At 48.1% G+C, this 19,052-nt stretch overlaps 1 protein-coding gene across 1 annotated transcript in view; it reads left to right on the plus strand.

The window, feature by feature from the left end:
- Positions 1-19,052, plus strand: part of LOC115480163 (cytochrome P450 2G1-like) — a 181,584-nt gene that overhangs the window by 110,167 nt on the left and 52,365 nt on the right. The gene's annotated exons all lie outside the window — the stretch shown is intronic.

The following is a 19,052-nucleotide window of genomic DNA, read 5'->3' on the forward strand; positions in this document are numbered from 1 at the left end:
CAAGCACTGCCTCCATGGTATGCAAATCTATCTCCTGCATATTCATTGTGGATATCCTGAAAACCTGACCTGCCTGCGGCTCTTGAGGACCGGAGTTGCCTACCCCATCCTAGGGTGTTGCCAGTCTTTGCTTTGCTTGTTAACTTTTCTGATATGCTTATTCTGGCTGCTCCACCTCTGTGTCAGATACATAAGTAGTACCTCAGACATTATGGTCTCTCATATGTCCTTTACCAGGCCCTTGTTGGTGCCCATTGAAATCATTACCTTCTCAGTGGACATTATCAATTTTGATCATGCCTAATTTTTCTTTCATCTTATCCTTGTGAACAACAGCTAGTTCCATCAGTCTGTGTTTCCATGCCCCAAAACAAAGGTTACAAAGAGCATTGGGTTGCTAATAGAAGCCTAAGCTAAATATAGACACTGGGAGAAATGAATGAGGAAGTAAATTACGAGTGGGTTATGGTGTGCAGAGTGAAGCTGGAGGATTAAGTAACAGGTTTAGGGAACATGTGAGTTTTTAGCTTCTTTCTGAAGCTGAGGTAATTGTTCTCCAATCTAATACCAATGGATAGAGAGTTCATAGAGAAGTTACGGCTACAGGGAAGAGTGAGTTGAAGGTTTTCTTGGACTTAGTTCCCTTATGAGTTTGTGAGGAAAAGAACAGTTGATCTTTCAGTCTAGTAGAGTGGGCCAGGGTTAGTGACAATGTGTCGATCAGTAGGCCCAGAGTGAAGCTGTGTAGGATTTGAAAGATTACATAGGTAGCTTTGAATCTAATTCGTTTCTTCATTGGGAGCCAATGTAATTTGATCAGATATGATGAAACGCTGTTGTATTTGTTTAGCCTGAAAATCGGTCTCGCTGCAGTGTTGTGTATCATTTGTAGTTTCTTTAGGAGGTAGGCCTTGATGCCAAGCAACAGGATGTTTCAGTAGTTAAGGTGAGACAAGATGAGCAATTGGACTAGCAGTGTGAATGCTTTCTGATCGAAAAAAGAGCATATCAATCTAAGCTAACTCATTTTAAACAGTGTAGTCTGCCATAGCTGGTTAATGTGGGATGAGAAGGTTAAGGAGGAATCGAGAAGGACACTAAGCACTTTGGCTTTGGATTTGACTGCGAGTGTCTTATCAAGGCCTACTATTATTGAAGCTGGGTCATGGACCATAAAATCTTGGTCTTTAGTGGATTCAGTTTTAGTGTCAGGGCCCAGTTCTGAATGGCCTCCATCCCAGCTGTTATCGACCGGGTTGATAGGTTGATTGGACCACTGGTAGGAGGAGAAGTATGTCATCAGCATAGGATAGTAGGAGTTCACCTAGACCCAGGTGTAGCGTGCCTAAAGAAGACATGAAGAAGTTAAATATAATTGGGGAGAGTGGGGATTCCTGCAGAACCTCACACTCTGGGAGGCAGAACTGGGAGAGATGTTGGTTTTGTTTGACAGCATAACTTCTGTTTGATAGTTTCTCAACCAGTTGAGAACCGAGATGCCAACTTGATCTAGTCGCTAGAGCAGCATTGCTTGGTCAATGGCATTGAAGGCTTCTGATATGTCAAACTGTAGAAGAATCACCCAATTACCAATACACAGATGTGTTGTGGGATGGGCTGAAGCTGAAATATGATTTATGATGGATTGAGAATTTTTCCAAGTAAGAGGAAAGTTGTCTGCCAACATATGTTTCCAGGATCTTTGTGAAGAGAGAGATGCTGGCGACGGGACGATAACTGGAAGCTGAAACTGGATCAAGGCCTGGGGCTTTCAGCAAAGGAGTGAAGATGATTTTACCCATATCAGATGGAAGCAAACCCACCTCTAAGAGGTCGCTAAGTATGTCCATCAGCCACTGAACTACTTCTGTTGGGATAGACGAGAATAAGGATGTGGGGCAGCAGTTGAAGATATAGTGAGAACGCGCACATTTGAACAGTAGTGTCTTTGCTTCCTCCTGTGGAAGTCTTGGAATGTGGATCAGTTTTGGTCAGCCAAAGCCTCCTGAGAAGGATGTAAGGCAGATTTCAACCATGGCTCAGACGTCAGTGTCCTTCCATCTGTAGGATTGGCCTTTCGTATATCAGACCAAATTTGCATGATCTTGTTAGCAAAGTAGTTGGCTAGTCTTGAGCCAGTGGGGTGGCTTGTAGAGACCCATCAGAAGGCACAATGGCTGTTAACCTCCTCACTAGAGTAAAAAGCTTTTTGTTATTTAACGAGTCATGGCCTACCAGTGTGCTATAGTAATTACGCTTAGCGTTGGCTACTTTCAATTTGTAGTAACAGAACACACTTTTCCTTAGAGATTTATCGGTGGTTGAGTTGCTCTTTCTCCATCATTTTTCTAGTTGGTGACATTCTAGCTTAAGTTTGGAGAGATCGTCAGAGAATCACAGGGAGCCCTGATTGTCCTGACCAGTTTGGAGGTGATAGGTACAATTTTGTCCAGGATCAAATTAACATTGCTATCCCAGAAAGATTTAATGGATTCATGAGATGAGCTCCAAGAAGCATCAGAGTTTCCAAGGGCAATCCAGAAGCTGGGTTCATTTATTCTTCCTCTTATATGAATCAGTTTGTGTGCTTGGATGGGGGTGAAAGGCACAAGTCGATGATGAAGTCTAATTTGTATTTGTCCGACCTGGGTATACCTCGCCATTGGAATTGAGTACTGGTGCACAATTCCTCCCCAAAACCTTTCTACCAAGCTGATCTCAGGTGTTACCCTACTGGCAAGTTACTGATAGGCCAATTCCCAGTCCAAGAAGACCCTTTTATTTGTAGGCTCATGATACTTGGCCTATTCCTTGATGCTGGTGCCCAACTCATTGATCTATGTAGCTCCACTGTGCTAGTGAAAGCCTGCCTTGCCATTCTTCCCAAAGCACAGCAGAATCCATCCATGGTCTGGCATGCCATCTGCCAACTGGCAAGTCTCATGTCACTGTATCCTCTTTTCCTTCTAGGCCTCTTCTCCTATTGTCTTAACTACTACATAATACTTTTTCATGTAGCTCCTACCCACAGTCCTCTCCCCTAAATCCACTAGAGGAGGAGCCAGCAGTGTGTGATAACTGTCCCTCTTACTGCATCCAGTTCTTGTCTGCTGTAAACTTCCAAGGCCGTGCATTCCAGTACTGGTGAATGCTTCCAACCCTTCTCTCTTCACAATCCCTATGCATCACTGAAGCCACACATCTAGGTCCGCCATTTTTTTCTGGGACACTGGCTGACTGAGCAAATTTCATTTTGCATTGTCCTTGATTGCCAAGTCCTCTGATACAGGCGCTCCTTTGTGCTCTGCTTGTAGAGAAATCTTCCTAAAAGTGACAGTTTGAAACACGGAAGTGAATCCGTGAGGCCATGCTTTTCACCAAACACATATTGTCCATTTTGACCTTGAACCAAAGAGAAGTGAGGCAACAAAAAATGATCATTCAGAAGATGTAGAATAGCACCTTTAATAATTCCAACCAAAACAGTCACCTACTGTGTCAGACTCGACGCAGACGTGTTTCGGCAGGTGTGCCTGCATCAGGAGTCGAAAGAACCTTGCAAGAAATAAATAGAAATAAATATATTCATAAAAACATAACATATATAAAAACCCACTATATATCACAAAGGATATCAATTTACCTTCTTTCTCGCTTAAACTTGTTCATCAAGCTTCTGGCACTGTTAGTAGTAGCAGACATCACCACGGAGACCCAGGCAAAGGTATCGGCCTGCTTATCCAACATTGCTGCCTGGATGTCCAACCGCCACCTGAAACTGAACATGTCCAAGACCGAGCTTATCGTCTTTCCACCAAAACCCACTTCTCCTCTTCCTCCACTTTCTATCTCAGTTGATAACACCCTCATCCTCCCCGTCTCATCTGCCCGCAACCTCGGAGTCATCTTTGACTCCTCTCTCTCCTTCTCTGCGCATATCCAGCAGATAGCCAAGACCTGTCGCTTCTTCCTCTTTAACATCAGCAAAATTCGCCCTTTTCTCTCTGAACACACCACCCGAACTCTCGTCCACGCTCTCATTACCTCTCGCCTGGACTACTGCAACTTACTCCTCACCGGCCTCCCACTTAGCCATCTATCCCCCCTTCAGTCTGTTCAGAACTCTGCTGCACGTCTCATATTCCGCCAGAACCGATATACTCATATCACCCCTCTCCTCAGGTCACTTCACTGGCTTCCGATCAGGTACCGCATTCAATTCAAGCTTCTCCTTCTTACCTACAAATGCACTCAGTCTGCTGCCCCTCACTACCTCTCTACCCTCATCTCCCCTTACGTTCCCGCCCGTAACCTCCGTTCACAGGATAAATCCCTCCTCTGAGTACCCTTCTCCACCACCGCCAACTCCAGGCTCCGCTCATTCTGCCTCGCCTCACCCTATGCTTGGAACAACCTTCCTGAACCCTTACGCCAAGCCCCCTCCCTGCCCGTCTTCAAGTCTTTGCTTAAAGCCCACCTCTTCAATGCTGCGTTCGGCACCTAACCCTTACCGTTCAGTGAATCCAGAATGCCCCAATTTGACTGCCCCTATCGGACCGACCGTTCACTTGTCTATTAGATTGTAAGCTCTTTGAGCAGGGACTGTCTCTCTTTGTTAAATTGTACAGCGCTGCGTAACCCTAGTAGCGCTCTAGAAATGTTAAGTAGTAGTAGTAGTAGTAGTAGTGTTGGAAGGAAAATCAAGAAATTGTCAATCAGGTTATACCCATAGATTAAGATCAGTTTTATTCTGGGTCTCTACTTTGCAAGATGAATCCATTGAATTAGGTCTACAACTAACCAGTATATCGGGGGGGAAAAAATCCTGTATCCTGAAGGAAGAAGCTAACTCACTGAATTCCAAATAGGTAAGGAAGTACATTGAATTTCACCCACAGAGTAAATCTGAACAGGTTCTCAGATCTTACACTAAAACTACACAAAAACTACCTGCTCTCTATATCCAACAGACCAGGTGTAGAAGAAAAAAATAGGATTGGTAGTTTGACAGGCCATTTATTTTATTTTCACAAGTACAATAGCCCCTACATTTGGAACTATGGTAAAGAAACAAAGAGCCCCTAAAGTTACTGCTTTCATTACAGCTTCTGCCTCTGTCCCGACCAAATCCTTGGACCAAGACAAGATTCTGATTTCATGTGATAAATGTACATACATTGAATCCCTTGTGAAAGATGTACATGAACTAGAGAAGAAGTGGCAAGACTAAGAAACATCTGGGACAACCAGAAATTTGTCATGGAGATGCAAATCGAAACATTGGGGATTTCTAGCAAAGGGAGAAAAGATCTTGGGCAGACAGAGCACAGCTGGAAGCAGGTCACCAGGTCCTGCAAGATCAACCCTCCAACTCCATCTTTTGTTGAACTAAAGAATCGGTTTGCAGCCCTGGAGGTAGAAGAGCTAGAAACATCTAAAAAACAGGAGGAAACAATGACCAAAAATGCCAACACTGCTGGACAAGTGGCCAAAAAGAAGTGAAAGGTAGTGGTGGTTGGAGATTCACTTCTGAGGGGTACCGAAGCGCCCATCTGCCAACCGGACATGTTGTCCAGGGAGGTGTGCTGTCTGCCTGGTGCCAAGATTCGCGATGTTGTGGACAGATTGCCTAGACTCATCAAGCCTACTGACCACTCTCCTATGTTACTTATCCATGTTGGCACAAATGATACTGCTAAATATCCTGCTGAACATACCATACGAGACTTCATGGCTTTGGGTCAGAGAGTGAAGCATCTAGGTTCGCAGGCAGTGTTCTCATCTATCCTCCCTGTCAAAGGTAAAGGCCGAATGAGAGAAGCTCGCATCTTGGAGATAAATGCGTGGCTGTGTGGTTGGTGCCAACGAGAGTGCTTTGCTTTCTAAGACCATGGGATGTCCATCTGTCAAGGAAGGGACAGAGTGTCTTCAACAACAGACTGGTTAAAGTACTAAAGAGGGCTTTAAACTAAAATTGATGGGGATGGGTAAAAAAGGCCACAAAACCATAATTAACCCCAAGGAAGGTAGGACAGCAAGTGCCCCTATAGAAGAGAAAAAAAAGAGTAATATCTGGAGAGCCTTGTATACCAATGCCAGAAGTATGGGAAACAAACTTCTAGATTTAGAGGCTACAATGATGGAAGTCGACTTGGATTTAGTGGCAGTCACGGAGAAATGCTTCACGGAGAACCATGTATTGTTATACATATTCTCCGAGGACAAGCAGGCTGCTTGTTCTCACGACTGGGTGACGTCCGCGGCAGCCCCCACCAACCGGAAGAAGCTTCGCGGGCGGTCCACACGCAGGGCACGCCCACCGCGCATGCGCGGCCGTCTTCCTGCCCGTGCGTGACCGTTCCCGCCAGTCTTTTCTTTTCCGCGCCTGGAGAGAGACGTGTTCACCTCTCTCTCTTCCTCAGCCCCGGAAAACCGTCGCGTTGTTCGCGAACCTTCGTTTATTTTCGTTTAATTTCGTTCCGCGTTCTTCAAAATTTTTTTCAAAAAAAAAAAGAGAACGCACTGTTTTTTTCCCTCGTTTTCTAGCGGGGGCATCGCGTTGCGGCCTTGAGGCCGCACGATCGAGTTGTTTTTCGAGGTGTGATTTTACCGCCACCATCGACGACTTTGATTTCGCCGACGCGATTTTTCCGTCGATGTCCTCGAAGGTCCCAAGTGGATTTAAGAAGTGTGGTCGGTGCTGCCGGCCTATCTCGCAGACCGACACTCACGCTTGGTGCCTCCAGTGCCTCGGGCCGGAGCACGATACCAAGTCGTGTACTTTGTGTCTTGGTCTCCGGAAACGGACTCAAGTTGCGAGGCAAGTTATTCGGGACCGTCTTTTTGGAACTTGCGCCGGCCCCTCAACGTCGACCTCGGCGGCATCGGTATCGAAGGCCGGTTCTTCGGTACCAGTATCGATGTCCGCGAAATCGGCACCGATGGCATCGACCCCAGGAGCACAGGTCCCGTCGGCCCGCCGGTCCTCCGGTCCTCCGGTGACGGTAGGGGTGAGAGGCCGCGTGGGCAATCGGCCCCGGTCACTCCCTCTGCCCATGGCCCTCGGGACCGAACCCTGTCTGACCCGGTCCCTTGAGACCGAGGGAGATCGACCTCCTCCTCCTCCATGCCACCTAGCGCCGATGACGGGCATCGCAAGAAAACAAAGAAGCACCGTCATCGGTCGCCATCGATGCATCCGGCCCCCGGCGCCGGAGAGGAGTCGACGCTGAGTAAGCGTCAGCGTCGAGAGGAGAGGTCCCCCTCTGTAGTAGAGGTACCGATGCGTCAGGGTCCCAGCACTTCGGTGCAGTCTCCTGGACCCGAGCAGCTTCCGGCACCGACGCCTCTACCGACCCCCCCGTCTTTCCCGGCAGCGGACCTGGACGAGTGCCTCCGAGCCATCCTTCCGGGGATCCTGGAAGGGCTGATGCGCCAGACTGTGCCAGCGCCGGGGGTGCTTGCGCCCTCGGCGCCGTTGACTGTGGCGCCGGCAAGCTCTAGCCCGGTGCCGAGGCCTTCGACGCCGGCGCTGTCTCACCGCCACGCAGGTGGAGTCCCCGTCGATGGAGGGAGCTTCGTCTCTGCCGGCGCGGGAGTCCACCGCTCGACGACACCGAGGCCTCGACGTCGAGCCGGGCCCGGTTGAGGACTCAGCTGCATGAGCTTATGTCCGAGACCGAGGAAGAGGCCTCGTGGGGGGAGGAGGAGGACCCCAGATATTTCTCCTCAGAGGAGTCTGTGGGCCTTCCCTCCGACCCCACGCCTTCACCAGAGAGAAAGCTCTCGCCTCCTGAGAGCCTCTCCTTTGCCTCCTTTGTCAGGGATATGTCTATATGCATTCCCTTCCCCGTGGTCTCTGTGGATGAGCCGAGGGCTGAGATGCTCGAGGTCCTCGATTATCCATTACCACCTAGAGAGTCCTCCATGGTACCGTTGCACAATGTCCTCAAAGAGACACTGCTTCGGAACTGGATGAGACCATTATCTAATCCCACCATCCCCAAGAAAGCAGAGTCCCAGTACAGAATCCACTCGGACCCAGAGTTAATGCGGCCACAATTGCCTCATGACTCGGCGGTCGTGGACTCTGCTCTCAAGAGGGCACGGAGTTCGAGGGATACCGCCTCGGCGCCCCTGGGGCGGGAGTCTCGCACTCTGGACTCGTTTGGGAGGAAGGCCTACCAATCTTCCATGCTCGTGACCCGCATCCAGTCTTACCAGCTCTACACGAGCATCCACATGCGGAATAATGTGAAGCAACTGGCGGACCTGGTTGACAAGCTCCCGCCGGAGCAGTCCAGGCCTTTTCAGGAGGTGGTCAGGCAGCTGAAGGCGTGCAGAAAGTTCCTGTCCAGGGGTATATATAACACCTGTGACGTGGCATCTCGTGCTGCGGCCCAAGGTATAGTGATGCGCAGGCTGTCATGGCTGCGTGCCTCTGACCTGGACAACCGCACCCAGCAGAGACTGGCCGACGTCCCTTGCCGGGGGGATAATATTTTTGGTGAGAAGGTCGAGCAGCTGGTGGACCAACTGCATCAGCGGGAAACCGCCCTCGACAAGCTCTCCCACCGGGCGCCTTCAGCATCCACCTCAGCAGGTGGACGTTTTTCCCGGGCCCGGCAGGCTGCACCCTATGCTTTTACCAAGCGTAGGTACACCCAGCCGGCCCGAAGGCCTCGTCAGGCACAGGGACAGCCCCAGCGCGCTCGTTCTCGTCAACAGCGTGCGCCTAAGCAGCCCCCTGCGCCTCCACAGCAAAAGCCGGGGACGGGCTTTTGACTGGATCCATGGGAACATAGCCGCCCTCAAAGTGTCCGTACCGGACGATCTGCCGGTCGGAGGGAGGTTGAAATTTTTTCACCAAAGGTGGCCTCTCATAACCTCCGATCAGTGGGTTCTCCAAATAGTGCGGTGCGGATACGCCCTGAATTTGGCCTCCCTGCCATCAAATTGTCCTCCGGGAGCTCAATCCTTCAGCTCCCATCACAAGCAGGTACTTGCAGAGGAACTCTCCGCCCTTCTCAGCGCCAATGTGGTCGAGCCCGTACCACCCAGGCAGGAAGGGCAGGGATTCTATTCCAGGTACTTCCTTGTGGAAAAGAAAACAGGGGGGATGCGTCCCATCCTAGACCTGAGAGGCCTGAACAAATTCCTGGTCAAAGAAAAGTTCAGGATGCTTTCCTTGGGCACCCTTCTGCCAATGATTCAGAAAAACGATTGGCTATGTTCCCTGGATTTAAAGGACGCATACACTCACATCCCGATACTGCCAGCTCACAGACAGTATCTCAGATTCCGCCTGGGCGCACGGCACTTTCAGTATTGTGTGCTGCCCTTTGGGCTCGCCTCTGCCCCACTGGTGTTTACAAAGTGCCTCGTCGTGGTAGCGGCGTATCTACACAAGCTGGGAGTGCACGTGTTCCCATATCTCGACGATTGGCTGGTCAAGAACACCTCGGAGGCAGGAGCCCTCCGGTCCATGCAGTGCACTATTCAACTCCTGGAGCTGCTGGGATTTGTGATAAATTACCCAAAGTCCCATCTCCAGCCAGCCCAGTCTCTGGAATTCATAGGAGCTCTGCTGAATACTCAGACGGCTCAGGCCTTCCTTCCCGAAGCGAGGGCCAACAACCTCCTGTCCCTGGCTTCGCAGACCAGAGCGTCTCAGCAGGTCACAGCTCGGCAGATGTTGAGACTTCTGGGTCATATGGCCTCCACAGTTCATGTGACTCCCATGGCTCGTCTTCACATGAGATCTGCTCAATGGACCCTAGCTTCCCAGTGGTTTCAAGCCACCGGGAATCTAGAAGATGTCATCCGCCTCTCCACCAGTTGCCGCACTTCACTGCTCTGGTGGACCATTCGGACCAATTTGACCCTGGGACGTCCATTCCAAATTCCACAGCCCACGAAAGTGCTGACGACGGATGCATCTCGCCTGGGGTGGGGAGCTCATGTCGATGGGCTTCACACCCAGGGTCTGTGGTCCCTCCAGGAAAAGGATCTGCAGATCAACCTCCTGGAGCTCCGAGCGATCTGGAACGCACTGAAGGCTTTCAGAGATCGGCTGTCCTGCCAAATTATCCAAATTCGGACAGACAATCAGGTTGCAATGTATTACACCAACAAGCAGGGGGGCACCGGATCTCGCCCCCTGTGTCAGGAAGCCGTCGGGATGTGGTGTTGGGCTTGCCAGTTCGGCATGCTTCTCAAAGCCACATACCTGGCAGGTGTAAACAACAGTCTGGCCGACAGACTGAGCAGAGTCATGCAACCGCACGAGTGGTCGCTTCATTCCAGAGTGGTACGCAAGATCTTCCGAGAGTGGGGCACCCCCTCGGTGGACCTTTTCGCCTCTCAGGCCAACCACAAGCTGCCTCTGTTCTGTTCCAGACTTCAGGCACACGGCAGACTAGTGTCGGACGCCTTTCTCCTTCATTGGGGGACCGGCCTCCTGTATGCTTATCCTCCCATACCTTTGGTGGGGAAGACCTTACTGAAGCTCAAGCAAGACCGCGGCACCATGATTCTGATAGCGCCCTTTTGGCCCCATCAGATCTGGTTCCCTCTTCTTCTGGAGTTGTCCTCAGAAGAACCGTGGAGATTGGAGTGTTTTCCGACCCTCATTTCGCAGAACAACGGAGCGTTGCTGCACCCCAACCTTCAGTCTCTGGCTCTCACGGCCTGGATGTTGAGGGCATAGACTTCACTGCGTTGGGCCTGTCTGAGGGTGTCTCCCGGGTCTTGCTTGCCTCTAGGAAGGATTCCACTAAAAAGAGTTACTTTTTCAAGTGGAGGAGGTTTGTCGTTTGGTGTGAGTGCAAGGCCCTAGAACCTCGTTCTTGCCCTGCACAGAACCTGCTTGAATACCTTCTGCACTTATCAGAGTCTGGCCTCAAGACCAACTCAGTAAGGAATCACCTTAGTGCGATTAGTGCTTACCATTATCGTGTGGAAGGTAAAGCCATCTCTGGAGAGCCTTTAGTCGTTCGATTCATGAGAGGCTTGCTTTTGTCAAAGCCCCCTATCAAGCCTCCTGCAGTGTCATGGGATCTCAACGTCGTCCTCACCCAGCTGATGAAACCTCCTTTTGAGCCACTGAATACTTGCCATCTGAAGTACTTGACCTGGAAGGTCATTTTCTTGGTGGCAGTTACTTCAGCTCGTAGGGTCAGTGAGCTTCAAGCCCTGGTAGCTCAGGCTCCATATACCAAATTTCATCACAACAGAGTAGTGCTCCGCACCCACCCAAAGTTCCTGCCGAAGGTGGTGTCGGAGTTCCATCTTAACCAGTCAATTGTCTTGCCAACATTCTTTCCCAGACCGCATACCCGCCCTGCTGAACGTCAGTTGCACACATTGGACTGCAAGAGAGCATTGGCCTTCTATTTGGAGTGGACACAGCCCCACAGACAGTCCGCCCAATTGTTTGTTTCTTTCGACCCTACATAAGTACATAAGTAATGCCATACTGGGAAAAGACCAAGGGTCCATCGAGCCCAGCATCCTGTCCACGACAGCGGCCAATCCAGGCCAAGGGCACCTGGCAAGCTTCCCAAACGTACAAACATTCTATACATGTTATTCCTGGAATTTTGGATTTTTCCAAGTCCGTTTAGTAGCGGTTTATGGACTTGTCCTTTAGGAATCCGTCCAACCCCTTTTTAAACTCTGCTAAGCTAACCGCCTTCACCACTTTCTCCGGCAACGAATTCCAGAGTTTAATTACACGTTGGGTGAAGAAAAATTTTCTCCGATTTGTTTTAAATTTACTATACTGTAGTTTCATCGCATGCCCCCTAGTCCTAATATTTTTGGAAAGCGTGAACAGACGCTTCACATCCACCTGTTCCACTCCACTCATTATTTTATATACCTCTATCATGTCTCCCCTCAGCCGTCTCTTCTCCAAGCTGTATAGCCCTAGCCTCCTTAGTCTTTCTTCATAGGGAAGTCGTCCCATCCCCGCTATCATTTTAGTCGCCCTTTGCTGCACCTTTTCCAATTCTACTATATCTTTCTTGAGATGCGGCGACCAGAATTGAACCCAATACTCAAGGTGCGGTCGCACCATGGAGCGATACAATGGCATTATAACATCCTCACACCTGTTTTCCATACCTTTCCTAATAATACCCAACATTCTATTCGCTTTCTTAGCCGCAGCAGCACACTGAGCAGAAGGTTTCAGTGTGTTATCGACGACGACACCCAGATCCCTTTCTTGGTCCGTAACTCCTAACGTGGAACCTTGCATGACGTAGCTATAATTCGGGTTCTTTTTTCCCACATGCATCACCTTGCACTTGCTCACATTAAACATCATCTGCCATTTAGCCGCCCAGTCTCCCAGTCTCGTAAGGTCCTCTTGTAATTTTTCACAATCCTGTCGCGATTTAACGACTTTGAATAACTTTGTGTCATCAGCAAATTTAATTACCTCGCTAGTTACTCCCATCTCTAAATCATTTATAAATATATTAAAAAGCAGCGGTCCTAGCACGGACCCCTGAGGAACCCCACTAACTACCCTTCTCCATTGTGAATACTGCCCATTTAACCCCACTCTCTGTTTCCTATCCTTCAACCAGTTTTTAATCCACAATAGGACATTTCCTCCTATCCCATGACCCTCCAATTTCCTCTGTAGCCTTTCATGAGGTACCTTGTCAAACGCCTTTTGAAAATCCAGATACACAATATCAACCGACTCCCCTTTGTCCACATGTTTGTTCACTCCTTCAAAGAATTGAAGTAAATTGGTCAGGCAAGATTTCCCCACACAAAAGCCATGCTGACTCGGTCTCAGTAATCCATGTCCTCGGATGTGCTCTGTAATTTTGTTTTTAATAATAGCCTCTACCATTTTCCCCGGCACCGACGTCAGACTCACCGGTCTATAATTTCCCGGATCTCCCCTGGAGCCTGTTTTAAAAATGGGCGTTACATTGACCACCTTCCAATCTTCCGGTACCACGCTCGATTTTAAGGATAAGTTGCATATCACTAACAGTAGCTCCGCAAGCTCGTTTTTCAGTTCTATCAGTACTCTAGGATGAATACCATCCGGTCCAGGAGATTTGCTACTCTTCAGTTTGCCGAACTGCCCCATTACGTCCTCCAGGTTTACCGTGAAGTCAGTAAGTTTCTCCGACTCGTCCGCTTGAAATACCATTTCCGACACCGGTATCCCACCCAAATCTTCCTCGGTGAAGACCGAAGCAAAGAATTCATTCAGTCTCTCCGCTACGTCTTTGTCTTCCTTGATCGCCCCTTTTACCCCTCGGTCATCCAGCGGCCCAACCGATTCTTTTGCCGGCTTCCTGCTTTTAATATACTGAAAAAATTTTTTACTATGTTTTTTTGCCTCTAATGCTATCTTTTTTTCATACTCCCTCTTGGCCTTCTTAATCTGCGCCTTGCATTTGCTCTGACACTCCTTATGCTGTTTCTTGTTATTTTCAGACGGTTCCTTCTTCCATTTTCTGAAGGCGTTTCTTTTAGCCCTAATAGCTTCCTTCACCTCACTTTTCAACCAGGCTGGGTGTCTTTTGGACTTCTGTCTTTCTTTTCTAATTCGCGGAATATGTATGGCCTGGGCCTCCAGGATGGTATTTTTGAACAGCGTCCACGCCTGTTGTACAGTTTTTACTCTCTCAGTTGCCCCCCTAAGTTTTTTTTTTTACCGTTCTTCTCATTTTATCATAGTCTCCTTTTTTAAAGTTAAACGCTAACGTATTTGACTTTCTGTGTACAGTTACTTCAAGGTCGATGTAAAAACTGATCATATTATGGTCACTGTTATCAAGCGGCCCCAGTACCATAACGTCCCTCACCAGATCATGCGCTCCACTAAGGACCAAGTCTAGAATTTTTCCTTCTCTCGTCGGCTCCTGCACCAGTTGCTCCATAAAGCTGTCCTTGATTTCATCAAGGAATTGTATCTCTGTAGCATGTCCCGATGTTACATTTACCCAGTCTATATTTGGATAATTGAAGTCACCCATTATTATCACATTGCCCATTTTGTTCACGTCTCTGATTTCTTTTATCATTTCTTTGTCTACCTGCTCATCCTGGCGAGGCGGACGGTAGTACACTCCTATCACCATTTTTTTCCCTTTTATACATGGAATTTCAACCCACAGTGATTCAAAGGTGTGATTTGTGTCCTGCTGAATTTGTAATCTATCTGAGTGAAGGCTCTCGTTAATATACAATGCTACCCCTCCACCAGTCCGGTCCACCCTATCATTACGATATACTTTGTACCCCGGTATGACAGTGTCCCACTGGTTATCCTCCTTCCACCAGGTCTCAGTAATGCCTATTATATCCAATTTTTCATTTAGTGCAATATATTCCAACTCTCCCATCTTATTTCTTAGACTCCTAGCATTTGCATATAGACATTTCAGAGTATGTTTGTTGTTCTTATTTGCATGATGCTTAGTACCTGACACTATTGATTTGACATCTTTTGTCTGATCTTTAGTTGTATTTAAGGGCACCTGGCCTACCACGGTCTGTTGTGCAACCTCACTATCCAGAAACCCTATCTTCCCTGTTTGTGAGGTATCTTTGCAAGATACCTTTTCCCGAACCCTAACAGGCTAGGGGTTGCTGTCGGGAAACGCACCATTTCCAATTGGCTAGCAGATTGCATTTCCTTCACTTACGCCCAGGCTGGGCTGGCTCATAGTGTTAGAGCCATGGCAGCGTCAGTGGCCCACTTGAAGTCAGCCACTATTGAAGAGATTTGCAAGGCTGCGACGTGGTCATCTGTCCACACATTCACATCACATTACTGCCTCCAGCAGGATACCCGACGCGACAGTCGGTTCGGGCAGTCGGTGCTGCAGAATCTGTTTGGGGTGTAAATCCAACTCCACCCTCCAGGACCCGAATTTATTCTGGTCAGGCTGCACTCTCAGTTAGGTGTTCTTCGTAGGTCAATTTTCTGTTGTTCCCTCGCCGTTGCGAGGTTCAATTGACCTGGGTTCTTGTTTTGAGTGAGCCTGAGAGCTAGGGATACCCCAGTCATGAGAACAAGCAGCCTGCTTGTCCTCGGAGAAAGTGAATGATATATCCTGTAGCAGGTGTTCTCCGAGGACAGCAGGCTGATTGTTCTCACCTACCCTCCCTCCTCCCCTTTGGAGTTGCGTTTCATCTTTTTTGCTTGTCATTCAACTGGCGGGAACGGTCACGCACGGGCGGGAAGACGGCCGCGCATGCGCGGTGGGCGTGCCCTGCGTGCGGACCACCCGCGAAGCTTCTTCCGGTTGGTGGGGGCTGCCGCGGACGTCACCCAGTCATGAGAACAATCAGCCTGCTGTCCTTGGAGAACACCTGCTACAGGTGTGTATCATTCACTGTAACATATAACATAGTAGATGACGGCAGAAAAAGACCTGCATGGTCCATCCAGTCTGCCCAACAAGATAAACTCATATTTGCTACTTTTTGTGTATACCATACCTTGATTTGTACCTGTCCTTTTCAGGGCACAGACCGTGTAAGTCTGCCCAGCACTATCCCTGCCTCCCGCCACCAGCTCTGCCACCCAATCTCAGCTAAGCTCCTTAGGATCCATTCCTTCTGAACAGAATTCCTTTATGTTTATCCCATGCGTGCTTGAATTCTGTTACCATTTTCATTTCCACCACCTGCCACGGGAGGGCATTCCAAGCATCCACTACTCTCTCCGTGAAAAAATACTTCCTGACATTTTTCTTGAGTCTGCCCCCCTTCAATCTCATTTCATGTCCTCTCGTTCTACCTCCTTCGCATCTCCGGAAAAGGTTCGTTTGCGGATTAATACTTTTCAAATATTTGAACGTCTGTATCATATCACCCCTGTTTCTCCTTTCTTCCAGAATATACATGTTCAGGTCATCAAGTCTCTCCTCATACGTCTTGTAACGCAAATCTCTTACCATTCTTGTAGCTTTTCTTTGCACTGCTTCTATTCTTTTACATCCTTCGCAAGGTACGGCCTCCAAAACTGAACACAATACTCTAGGTGGGGCATCAACACCCCCTTTCTTCTGCTAGTCACACCTCTCTCTATACAGCCTAACAACCTTCTAGCTGTGGCCACCGCCTTGTCACACTGTTTTGTCGCCTTCAGATCCTCAGATACTATCACCCCAAGATCCCTCTCCCCATCCGTTCCTATGAGACTCTCCCTGCCTAACACATACGTCTCCCGAGGATTTCTATTCCCTAAGTGCATTACTTTGCATTTCTTCCCATTGAATTTTAATTGCCAAACCTTAGACCATTCTTCTAGCTTTCTCAGATCCTTTTTCATGTTTTCCACTCCCTCCCGGGTGTCCACTCTGTTACAGATCTTTGTATCATCCGCAAATAGGCAAACTTTACCTTCTAACCCTTCGGCAATGTCACTCACAAATATATTGAACAGAATCGGTCCCAGCACCGATCCTTGAGGCACATCACTACTCACCTTTCCCTCCTCTGATTGAATTCCATTCACCACCACCCTCTGGCTTCTGTCCGTCAACCAATTCCTAATCCAGTTCACCACTTTGGGTCCTATCTTCAGCCCATCCAGTTTATTTAAGAGCCTTCTGTGGGGAACCGTGTCAAAAGCTTTGCTGAAATCGAAGTAGATTACATCCATAGCTCGTCCCTGATTCAATTCTCCTGTCACCCAATCAAAGAATTCAATGAGATTCGTTTGGCACGATTTCCCTTTGGTAAAACCATGTTGTCTCGGATCTTGCAACTTATTGGCTTCCAGGAAATTAACTATCCTTTCCTTCAGCATCGCTTCCATTACTTTTCCAATAACTGAAGTGAGGCTTACCGGCCTGTAGTTTCCAGCTTCTTCCCTATCACCACTTTTGTGAAGAGGGACCACCTCCGCCATTCTCCAATCCCTCGGAACCTCTCCCGTCTGCAAGGATATATTAAACAAATCTTTAAGAGGACCCGCCAGAACCTCTCTGAGCTCCCTCAATATCCTGGGGTGGATCCCGTCCGGTCCCATGGCTTTGTCAACCTTCAGATTTTCAAGTTGTTCATACACACACTCTTCCGTGAACGGTTCTATATCCACTCCATTCTCAAATGTACTTTTGCCAGTCCATCATGGTCCTTCCCCAGGATTTTCTTCTGTGAAAACAGAACAAAAGTATCTATTTAGCAAATTTGCTTTTTCTTCATCATTATCCACATAGCGGTTCGCAGTATCTTTTAGTCTCATAATTCCCTTTTTAGTCATTCTCCTTTCACTAATATACTTGAAGAAATTTTTGTCACCCTTTCTTACATTTCAAGCCATTTGTTCTTCCGCTTGCGCTTTTGCCAGACGTATCTCTCTCTTGGCTTCTTTCAGTTCCATCCGGTATTCCTCCTCGTGTTCCTTTTCTTGAGTTTTTTTGTATTTCTGGAACGCCAACTCTTTAGCCTTTATTTTCTCAGCCACTTGCTTGGAGAACCATATCGGTTTCCTTTTTCTCTTGCTTTTATTTACTTTCCGTTTGGTTTGATATTACAGCTAAAGTGGAGCGCGGCCACTCAAAACTCAAAGTTCTGGATTTCAAGCATGCTGACTTTAGTGAAATGGGGGAATACCTGAGGAAGGAGATGATGGGCTGGGAGGAAATACGAGAAGTGGAAGGACAGTGGTCCAGGCTGAAAGAATCTATAAATAGGGCCACGAACCTTTAAAACCCTATGCTAGCCCAAAAATAACAGCTAAGGTCACCACCTAGTTAATTTCTCAAAACAGTGAAAGTTGTTACTAATATTACTGCTACTTATCATTTCTATAGTACTGTCCATAAAACATGTAAAAGACAGTCCCTGCTCACAGAGCTTACAATCTAATTAAGACAAACATGACAAATATGGGATTAGGGAGTTATTCATTGTGGGAATGATTAAAATAAAAAGAGTACTAATAACACTTTTGACTCCTATTTCTTAACCAACCAGTAAGATATCACCTCCCATCCCATCCTATGACTTTTTAATTTCTTAAGGAGTCTTTCATGAGGAATTATGTCACATGCCCTCTGAAACCCAAATACACTATCCTGCTTATTTTCGAAGGAGAGAAGGGCACCCATCTTCCGACACAAATCAGGAGATGGGTGTCCTTTTCCTAAGGTTGCCCAAATCGGCATAATCGAAAGCCGATTTTGGGCGTCCTCAACTGCTTTCCGTTGCGGGGACAACCAAAGTTCAAGGGGCGTGTCGTTAGTGTACTGAAGGTGGGACGGGGCGTGGTTAACAGATGGGCGTCCTCGGCCGATAATGGAAAAAAGAAGGGCATCCCTGACCAGCATTTGGCCGACTTTACTTGGTCCATTTTTTTTCACGACCAAGCATCAAAATGGTGCCCGAACTGACCAGATGACCACCGGAGGGAATCTGGGATGACTTCCCCTGACTTCCCCAGTGGTCACTAACCAGCTCCCACCCCGAAAAAAACAACTTCAGAAACTTTTGTCTTTTTTTAGAGTATGTCCTTCGCTATGCCTCCGTCCCTGCGATGGCAGTTGAGGACATCCAAAATGTGGATGTTTCTGTGAGAATGATATCCATGCCTTTGCTATACCTCTGACACCCTCTTTATTTATTTGTTTGGATTTTGGATCACAAGTAAGCAGCAGTGGGATTTAAACCGGCCACCTCTGTATTGCAAGACCAGTGCTCTAACCACTAGGCCACACCTCCAATCCACTCCACTCCCTTGAAATTTGGCCATCCGTGTGGGGGGGCAGTATGCAGGTCCCTGGGGGGGGAGGTATGTGTATGTCAGCAGAGGCATAACGAAGGTGTGGACTTCCTTCTTTCAAACATTTTGGATGTCCTCAACTACCCCTCACAGGGACGGACAAATTTCAAGGGAGTGGAGTAGAGTAGAATGGAGTGGAGGAATGGCAAAGTGGCCTAGTGGTTAGAGCACTGGTCTTGCAATCTAGAGGTGGCCGGTTCAAATCCCACTGCTGCTGCTACTTGTGATCCAAAATTCAAATAAATAAATAAAGAGGGTGTCGGAGGCATAGCAAAGG

This window comes from Microcaecilia unicolor, chromosome 11, assembly GCF_901765095.1.
Source record: "Microcaecilia unicolor chromosome 11, aMicUni1.1, whole genome shotgun sequence".
Classification (NCBI taxonomy): Eukaryota; Metazoa; Chordata; class Amphibia; order Gymnophiona; family Siphonopidae; genus Microcaecilia; species Microcaecilia unicolor.